Source organism: Ceratosolen solmsi, unplaced genomic scaffold (genome assembly GCF_000503995.2).
Source record: "Ceratosolen solmsi marchali unplaced genomic scaffold, CerSol_1.0 scaffold15, whole genome shotgun sequence".
Taxonomy (NCBI): domain Eukaryota; kingdom Metazoa; phylum Arthropoda; class Insecta; order Hymenoptera; family Agaonidae; genus Ceratosolen; species Ceratosolen solmsi.
Window position 1 is genome coordinate 2987941 of NW_011948434.1, and position 11115 is coordinate 2999055.

The window sequence follows — 11115 nt, forward strand, 5'->3', positions numbered from 1 at the left end:
ATAGCAGATTATAAATATTATCTTGAATTCTAGAAAAATATGCAGAATTTCATTATTATAAAAATTATTAAAAATCTTATATACATATAGTTTTTAATAATAAATTTAATCTATAACTTAAAATTTTTTAATTTTATATTGAAAGTAAATAATTTAGATTACGTACTTTTATTTAATATAACGAAGTATGAAGTGGTATCATTAAAATACGAATAATTTATATTATAACGAAAAAATAATGATAAAAGTTACCATGACAAGTTTTATTAATTATTTGTTAAAATTAAATAATGTATTAATGTTAAATTTAATGTTAATAGTTAAAAAAAAAAATAGAAATAATTAAAATGATCGGTTTTTATTAATTTTCAATACAATTTGTAATAGATTTTTATTACAAATTGTATTAACAGATTTTATAAATGAAAGCATTTTTTATTATACTAATAGAGTCAAATAAATAAGGTAATTATAAATAATTAAAATGATATCATTATTTTCAAATATTCGAAAAATGTACATTTACTTTTTGAAAAATATTATTTTAAACATTTATTTTTGTTAAAAATAAAAATCTATAAAATAATAGTTTCGTTAAGTTATTAAATAAACCAAAAATAAATGATATTATATTGATGGGTACAAATGAAATGACGAAAATAAAAAATAATATTAATTCTTAATACCTATTGACATCAGTACAACTAAATGTACTGTCTAGTAAAAGTACAACTCTGCCAAAACAGTAGTTTCCCACGACGTTCTAACATTGCACGTGTCGGCAACGATGGTGCTTACGTTTATTTTCATGGATGCAGTGTGCTTGTAAGCTCTCGTAACTTCAACTTCCTATACAGTGCTCAAGAATACCACTACTTACTGCAAACGACAGTGTCGACCTCAAGCCCAAGAAGTGATGTGAATACTTCTGTTAAGAACTCTCATACATATATTCTATAGAAAGTATTCGGAATTGAATTGGTAAAATATATAGATATTTTAAATTAACTTAAAGAAATTATTGTACAACATTAAATTAGATTTGCAGATTTGTTTTATAGTTTTATCGAAAGTATTTTAGCTATTATATCATTATAAATATTATATATATATATATATATATTAGGTACTTCTAAATTGAAATTAATAGTCAAAATAGAAAATTACAAATTAATAAATAATAGAAAATTACGTGTTATTTTTTCGTATCGATTAATGGTAAGTATAAATGGTATGTACGATTAAATCGTACGTAATAATTTTAGAAAGTTTTAAATATACCAATTTTTTTTTATTATTAAAAGTTCTTCAAATATAAATTAAGATAAGAAGATAATTTAATTAATAATATATTAATAATTTAATATCGTACATTATTAATTATGTATTATTAATCATATATTGATTTAATTTTTGGTGAAATTACTAAAATTTTTATGAAAATATTTTGGAAAGTGTTTTTATGTCGATAAATATATTTCATACACTTGCGCTATATGTATATTTTCTACCTATTATGTTATAAAATAATTAAATGTGTTAGAAGTTTTTTATTAAAATAATCAAATGATAGAGTACTAAAAATATAACAATTCTTATTTTCTTATAAAACATTCTGCTATCTAATTTTAAATGCAAATAATTGACTGAATGTATCAGTGTTGCTAAATACAATATCCTTCAATGCGGTAGTTCTAACGATATTCAAATAAAATATTCATAATTCATTAATTAATACTGGATAAGGAAGAAATTTTATTTTACAGATATAATAGCTTACACTATTTGAATTATTGGTTAGTAGTAAAAAATTTACATTAATATTTCGTGGTAAAAAGGAAATTCAATGAACAATATTCTAAATTATGAAACTTTATGTATGACAATGTATTTCGTGTTCAGATGTTCGATCACTATCTGTTTAATCATCAATTTGAATCAATGGTTCATTTCAATTTAAGTTTGTATTGTATATTTTAAATTATACATAAACCATAACAGAGCAGATAATTAGTTGATATTATATTATTGAATTATCTACAAGAGCTTAATTAGACGAAGTAGTACATAAGATTCATTGACTATAGTACTAACTTATCATAGGAAGTAGCATCATTATTACTTGAAAATTGCTATATTAAGTGCAATAGAATCTTATCTACTAGCACTCAGAATTTTTCTATTTTATGTTTATTAATTAAGACGCTAATATATAATTAGGTTTTAATTACTAAGCTTGAAATCCTGTTAACTACAAAGAAAATTTTGCAGCTAATAAGTAAACAAGGTTATAAGATATGCTGTAAACTTATTCACTAATATTCTCAGTTTTATTGTAATTCAATAGTATATCATTAAAAAAACTTTTGATATAATATAGTGTCAATAAATTATGAAGTAGGAATAGATAAAACAAAAGGAACTATTACAGCTTATAATTAATCAATTTTTCGGCATGTCATTTACACATTGGCATAGGTTTTTAATTTTATTTACATCTAAATTAGAAGCATCAGTTTATTTGAAAATTTAATTTATTTTATTTATTCATGATGTTCGTAGTTTAGATAATTATTGTACTTATTTCAAAACTTTTATTTAAATAATATTTTGTAGAAAAGAGGTTATGAAAATGTTCAAAAAATATTTTTTGTAATACTTTATTTATTATTTGCCAAAAAATATTATTTATAAAATATTAGGCATAAAATAATGAATCGTTTAGATGCCGAAATATTATGAAAATTATGATAAGGATGTTAAATTTTAAATATCTATAAAATATTTTGTTACATACGCTGAATATTTTGCTTTCAAAACGATAAATAGTTTATGAAGCGTTAATCGTTTATACTAAATCACATCTTATTACTTTTATAAATTTTATTCAATAAATTTAATAAGAAAAAATTAATATTTTAATTTTTTTTAACCAATTTAGTCAGTTATCCTTACTTTTCATTAATACTGTTTAAAGACTTTTTTAAATATCTAATAACTCGATACATTCAATGAACAACGTTCATACTTTCAAATTTACGAGTTAATTCTTATTCAATTGATTATACAATATTATCCTTATAATCAAAATGAATATCTATTATTTTTAATTCTTCATTATATCGCTACTATCCTTTTACATTTCCACAGAATGTGATCAACACACTCAACTACGAGACCTATATGCAGTTGGATTGCGGTTATTGAATCTTGAAAGTAGTCGGTACACTCAAGTCAATGATTTTACTTTTGGTAAGAATTCGTGTCGGAATCAAGACTTGCGATAAGAATGTAATTGCGGGATGTAATATATGTAATGATTGCTATTAAAAAATTGTTATAAACACTCAAGAAAAGTACTTCTTTTAAAATAAAAGTATGTATTTGAAACTATTGATAGAGCAAGTATAAATAATGAGGCATTGTGATAAAATATCTTGCCCATATTTTTAATGAAAATTATAATAAAATATGTTCGTCATCTTAATATTTAATATACATCGTGATATTTCTATTACCTATGTATGAAAAAAAAAACAGTAGTATATGAAAGAATTTTATTTTAAATTTTAGCAAATTAATAAAATATTAAGTAAAATCGAAAAATATTTTAGTTATAATTTTATGTAATGGAAAGGATGCTATACAAAGTATTCACATTATGTGAACAAAAACAAATATAAAAACATAATACTACAGTGCATGAACTTTATAGTTTTTCCAATAGATCAAATTAGTATTTTATATTTAAATATTTTATATTATATTTAAATTAAATTATAAAATTACAAATTAAAATTTTAACAATTGATAGGGAAAATATGAAAACAAAACATTAAATAAAACTTTTCTTCAAGTAGATGATTTACACACATTAACATCATAAAATTAAATACTTTTTTATAATATATAAAAAATTAAATTTTATTAATCACTTGTTCAGCATCACAATTTTTTAAAATCATTGTAAAAATAATTATTCTTGTAGAATCTGTTTTCAAATTTAAACATTTTTTAATTACATTTGCATAGTACAGTATCATATTACAGACTATTTTAATATAATAAGTTACATCTGCAATCATTTTTTATTCTTCGAGTATGTTTTCAATCTATTTGCTTAAGCTATTAAATTTAATAAAAACTAAAATGAAGTAAATTAATTGAAATATTAATTCTTTTTCGTAATATCTTATTTCTCACATTTTGATAAACCATTTTCTACTTTATACCAAAATCAGTTAAATTATCCTAATTTTATTTCAAATAGGTACAATAGAAATGTTAATTATGTGAACAATTATTCAAAATAAGTTTGAAAAATATTTGTATCAAATAAAAATATTAAAAAAAAAAATATTATCCACTTCCCAATTTTTTTTTTATTATATTGATAACTAATTGGTTGGACAAATGTAGCCGATCCAGTTTAAAATAAAAATTCTTTAAAATTATAATGAAAGTACAGTATATTAATTTATATACATCCATAATAAAATAAAAATATAATTTATTGCTATCTCTTATTTAGCATTGCCAAATATATTAGTATGGTATACGATATTAGTATAATAGTACGAATTGAACTATTTATTCTTTTTATCAGTAGGCTAGTAAACTTAAATATTTATATTTAAATATTTTTATTCCTTTGTTTTAATTAAATCAATAGAGATGACAAAAGACGAATATTACATTATAGAATGAAATAAAAAAAAAATTAATATATATATAACGTAGTAGAATTTTTACAAGTTTCTTATTTGATTTAGAAATAAATAATTGCTTATACAGAAAATATAAGTTTTGATTTGTATTTATGTTTTTAAATGTATATTAATTATTTTTAATATTATTATAATGAATGCATTATAACTAATATAAATACAAATAAGAACAGGTAATAAAATAGAGAAAATTATATCGCTTATTTATATATACATAATTATTTTATAAGTTGTTTTAAAAATTTATATAGACATACTTAGTATGAAATACTACATTTGTTCATAATTATATGGAAGTGAACTCATTGTGACTTTTTATTAATGTTGATACCGTTGTTAATTTAGAAATCTTTCTTTATTGTCTATATTATTTTCGTTTTTCGTTACCCTCTAATAATGATATACATATTTAGAATTTATTTCATCATTCGAATATCTTTACAGGTGACTTATAACTGAATTATCCTTTTTTAGTTACTTTCTTTACTAGAGAGTGATTATTATTATAGATTTTAAAGTTACAATTAGGTATACAAGAAAATTAGTACTAGAACACGTTCTTTTTAATAATAAATCTTAACAAATACATATTACTTTCTCATAAAATTTATATTCATAAAAATTTTCCGCTGTAAATTGAATTAATATACTGAAATAATGTACATTGATTACATTTTGTTTATTACATTAAATTATATTCACTTACTAAAATTATGACTGGTTAAGGTTTAAAATCAAAGGTATATATTAAAATTAATAAATTTATATATTTCATCATATTTATATCATTCATAAATAATTTATAATAATATTAACAAATTATGGAAAAGAATATATTCAAAATAAAACTTGGCCAAAAATAATTCTTTTATTTACATCTTAAAAAATAGATAAAATCTCCAAAAATACTTAAAAGATGTAATATTTATTAATAATAAAAATAATATTGTAATGAATAATGAAAACTGCTTTTATAATTTATGAATTAAAGGTATTGAATTGTCAAATAGAGAATTTTTATTATTTACAGTTTTTACTGGCTTGTTTAGTTGATTCTTGTCATATAATAATCTAACTTTAGTCGGATACGTTTAAAGAAATACATTTTCTGCCACTCTTTCTTTTACTTTCTTGTTTTCTTTGTTCCTGTGTCTTTCTTGCTGTTTTAAACAAAAGATTGTATTTAAAAGATATTTTGAATACTATCGATGTATTTTATATAGAATGAATTTTATATACACATTAAAAAAAGAAAATATATATTTTTACATGCAATATGTTTACTAAATTCGGAACCTAACCGAATGGATGTAGTGATTCAATGTCATTTCTATAAATCTAATCACGCGCATAAGCTTTCGAAATGTGACTATTTTTCATTATTACATAAATAAAGTTAACGACATATATTAAATATAAAGAAAAAAAAGATTATCGTAATGAATAATAATCAAAACGTAATATTATTAGTGTAGTCGATATTCTAAAATATAATAATTTAGTTAATATTAATAATAAAAATCAAATTGATAAAAAATCTTGATTAAATAACCAATTATAAAATAGTTAAGAAATTTATACTAAAAAATAAACTTTCAGAATATTAATAAATCCAAAAAAGATTAAAGATTTGCTTAAAAAATTTTAATCAGTATATAAAACATTTTAAAATTCTATAATTTCTATTAATTATTCATCTATTCAAAATATTTGAATAGTTAAAATATTAATTTATCTATGGTTTGCTTTAAATTATTGAACTATTTTGATTTATAATTCCATACAGAATGATATGCAATAAATAAAAATAATTTTGCATTCAATAATTTTTTTTAATAAATATTTTTCGATAGTTAAGTCATTTAGAAATATTTTATTATTTATAAATAGATCAATATATTCAAAACATATTTTGAAAAAATGTTCTTTATTTTAATGTTATTGAATCCAGCAAAAATGTTCGCTCTAAGGATCTTGCTAGACTTTATTAAAATTATAAGATTATCATTGACTTTTTGTATAATCTTCGAGAAGCACCCTTAAGTTTATATAAATAATAAAGTTGTACTCACGTGTATAATATCCTTTATTTGTTTCTTTATATGTTATTATTGAAATGAGTTACATTAACATATTATCGAAACAGTTAGTAATTGGTATACTAAATATGATTACATGCAAATCGGTATTGGCGGAATCGTGTCAAATATGAATTGGGAGAAGCTATTAGAAGCGTTTCAAAACCTTAATATAACACTATACTATAATAATTTCGCATAATAATTAATTAATAAGATATAATTATATGTTAATAAGGCGTAATATAATCAAGGTTCATTTTCAAATCTGGAAGTATTGTATGATAGCTAGAAGAGTTGACTAGGTTTTATAGAAATATATATTTGATATCAATAAACCATTAAGAGTAGCATACAAATTATAGTAAGATTTGAAACGAGAAAAATAATAAAGAAGCAACAGGCAAATTTTGTTATCGGATTTAGAAATACGACATAGAAGAGAAATTTCTATTAAATTCTATTAGTTTTGACATAAATTGATAAATGGCATGTAGATTATTAATAAGCAAGTGAACTTTCAGCACTAATGAACTTTGAATCAAGCAATTAGAATAAAACAAACAATGAAATATTCGCAATAGTAGCAATAGATTGTCGAAAATCGGCTCAATTAAAATAAAAAATTTGTGTTAATTAATAGTAATATGTATAATTATCTTATTAGATAATTTAATTTGTTTAAATTATAAGTTTCAATATTTTTTTCTGCATGTGTTAGAGACAACAAATGAATTAAAATAATAACATTTGAAGATAAAATTAATTTTAAGTATATACATTCTGGCAATTTATTTTGTATATATATTTCATTTTAGTATACTCTTTTATTATCGTTCTGAATAACATTGATTAGCACTTCAATTTTATGCAAAATAAATAAATATGCATGTAAATGATTACAATAAAGAAACAATAATAAAATTTATTACATCAATAACAACGATATAATTTATTACAAATATAATCTTTAATACTTTTTAGATTTTTTTTGCCTGGCGGAAATTACAGATTTAACATCTATATAAAATAAATTCTTTTTTTAATTATAAATATTTTGATTTTATAATATTAATTTATTAATAACTTATTATATATTGAAATGTATAAATATTGAATGTATCATTTTACTAAAATGAAATTATTCGTTTGGTTAATTGAATTAATAATTAAACCATAGGTAAACAACTTTAAAATATATCTATAAAATATAATATATCTGTATCTATCTATAAAAAAAAAAAGCTCTGCTAACTACATTTTATTAGTGTTGAAAACATTTGTTTCAATATATTTAACTGAATTGTGAATGAATTATATGATTCTCAGAGATTTTTTTTATACCACTATTTTTAATATATTAACAATGTTCAAATGAATAGATGTACATTATCATATAAATATCCATCAAATTATATAGCTAAGCAACAAATTAATTAAAATAAATTAAATGTATCCAATTTCATGTATATAATATAAAAATATTTATTAGCTAGGTAAGGAAAAGCCCAAAGTAAAAGAATTTTAGTTTTATGTCCAAATAAAATTATATACTAGATTATATACTATTATATACTAGATTGATGAAAAATTATACAATTACTTTTGTAATTGTGCTGGCTAATTTAGCAAACATTTTAATTAGCCTACTAGTCGGTTACTTGTTTAAGAATTGCTTATTCAGAGGGTGTGTGTGTGTATACAAACATATATATATATATATATATATATATATATATATATATATAAGATTATTTATTTTTTTATAACTTTTATTAATCATTTAAAGACATCATAAATTGAAATATGTAATATCATAATATTCAATAATTAAAAGAAAACAAGTTGAAACGCAGCTAAATGTAAAGTAAGAATAATACTAATTAATGGGATTCAATTTTTAATAAATATTTTGATAAATTATATCAACTGTATAATTATAAAAGAATAGAAAATGTAAATCTATTTTAATAAAATCATTATTTATGAATAATATTTGATATTAAAAATTGTAATTGTAATTTTAATTCAATATTTAATAGCAAATTCAGTTTCATTTTATATAGGACAAAAATTATTTACTTTTTATATTTACATTTGTATATTATGTATTAAATTGCAATATTTTATCGCAAATTTATAGTGTTCAAACAAAAATAAATAAAATATTTAGGAAAGCTAATGTTATATAAAGCTAGCATCATTTAAAAAGTTCATAACATTTGTACAAAATCAAATAATTAAAACAATATAAATAATACTTTACCTTAATTGGTAAATTTTTTTATTTATAAATTCCTGTTTTTGATTATTATTATAGTCTATACATTTAATTTAACAGCACCTGTAGCTTGTGACACCTTACGAAGATATGTTAACTGAAAGAATATTTATTTTAAAAAAATAATTTGAACAGCTCAATTACAGAAATGATAATTTGTATAAAATAAAATATAATGTTGGAAAATTATTTTAATGTTAGATTTTTATTTTTAACCATAACAACTTGAAGGAATGAGAATTATTTCGACTTCTTTGCAAAAATTCCATTTTACCTAATTAATTTTTTATTTAAGCAAATTATTATGAAAGTTTATTCAAGTTATTTTGCTACACAAAGTAACTTAAATAATATTATTGATGATTGAATTTTAATAATTTATATTTTTAAAATCAGATGCAACTATGACATACAAATATTACAAAACTATTAAGTAAACTTACTTATAACATATTATTAAATAATTACAATACATTTCATTCGTTTCAAGGTTTAATATTACAGGATCTATTTTATTATAAAAAATAATATTGATATATTAACTGTCATATATTATATAATATATGCAATAATTGAATTATACATTCAAACAAATATATGACTTTAAAAAACTCTGCATAGTAATTTGTATAAATAAAGATAACAAACACTTTTATTTCTTTAACAACGTTTAAACATGATGCTCACAACAAAGAATAATTCACGAGCTCGCAATAAAATGTCGAAATATCTCTAATATTATGTCAGTAGTATACGAAGCTACGTCAATTTCGCACTTCATGCAAGCAGTAATAAAAACAAAATATTCGTTATAAAATAACGGGAGCACCCGTACTTACAACTTTTTTCAATCATATCTATACAGCTTAATGAATAGTTCGGTACTCTTAAAATTTCATAACCACACAAAAACATGTCATTCAAAATTTAATTAAGAATGAAAATTTGTTTTGAATGGTTGTGAGCGATGACACTCTCAGAGAAAAACATTATATTTCTGAATATAAAATAAATAACTTGTTAAAATATTATCTATTTAAGTACGTATTTAAGGAGAAAGCGTTAAAAAAAAATATTCAAAATGTTTTGAGTATATTTTAATAACAATATATGTGTGACCAAGCGTATAAAAATATAATTTACACATTTTGGAATTGATACTTGTTTTATATATTTGTACTATTGCTTTGCTATTTTCCGAATTGAAAAATTAAATAATTGTTCTCGATTTTTCAAATAATATATCGAATATATACATTTTATAAGTTTTTATAATAATTTTTAAACTCAAAAATGCATTTTATTATCTGTCGTATAAAGAACAAATTGCTTTTGTAAAAATGGAATATATATATATATATATATGGAGAGAGAGAAAATTATAATTACATCATTCTTGTTTCGTAGTTATCAAATTAAATTGAAACTAGTTATACAGTAAAACGACGGATCATTTAACTGCGATTCAGAAGGATTTATAGAGTAGAGTTAGTCACTGGCGGTAAAGTAATTTCAGCTAACACCGTGTGTTAATTTATCTAGGAGAACATTAACTTATAATTACAGAATTTAGATTTCTATTTGGTCCTTACCTTATTTATGAAGCTTTAATTTAATATCGGAAGCAAATAATACTCGCAATTATTGTTCTCAGGTTCGTTAAAATTTTTCTCTGAGTGTTCACCTACACACATGCACATGTATCGACACATGCGCGCACATACCAACATACCGACAGAAACGCGCCCATGCCCACAGACGTACCGCAAACATTAACATTAAAATATTTGTTTTCAACTTTATCATTAAATGACAAGATAAAGTGAAGATTGTGGGTGCAGTTCTTTGTTTCGAAGCCTTTCAATGTACATTTAAATTTATTGAGAGAAGAGTAGTATGCCTCTCTAAGAGTGACTGATTGGACTGATTCATATCAAGACTATAAGATATCCCCCCCCCCCCTCTCTCACTCACTCTCTCTCTCTCTCTCTCTCTCTCCCTCTCTCTCTCTCTCTCTCTCTCTCTCTCT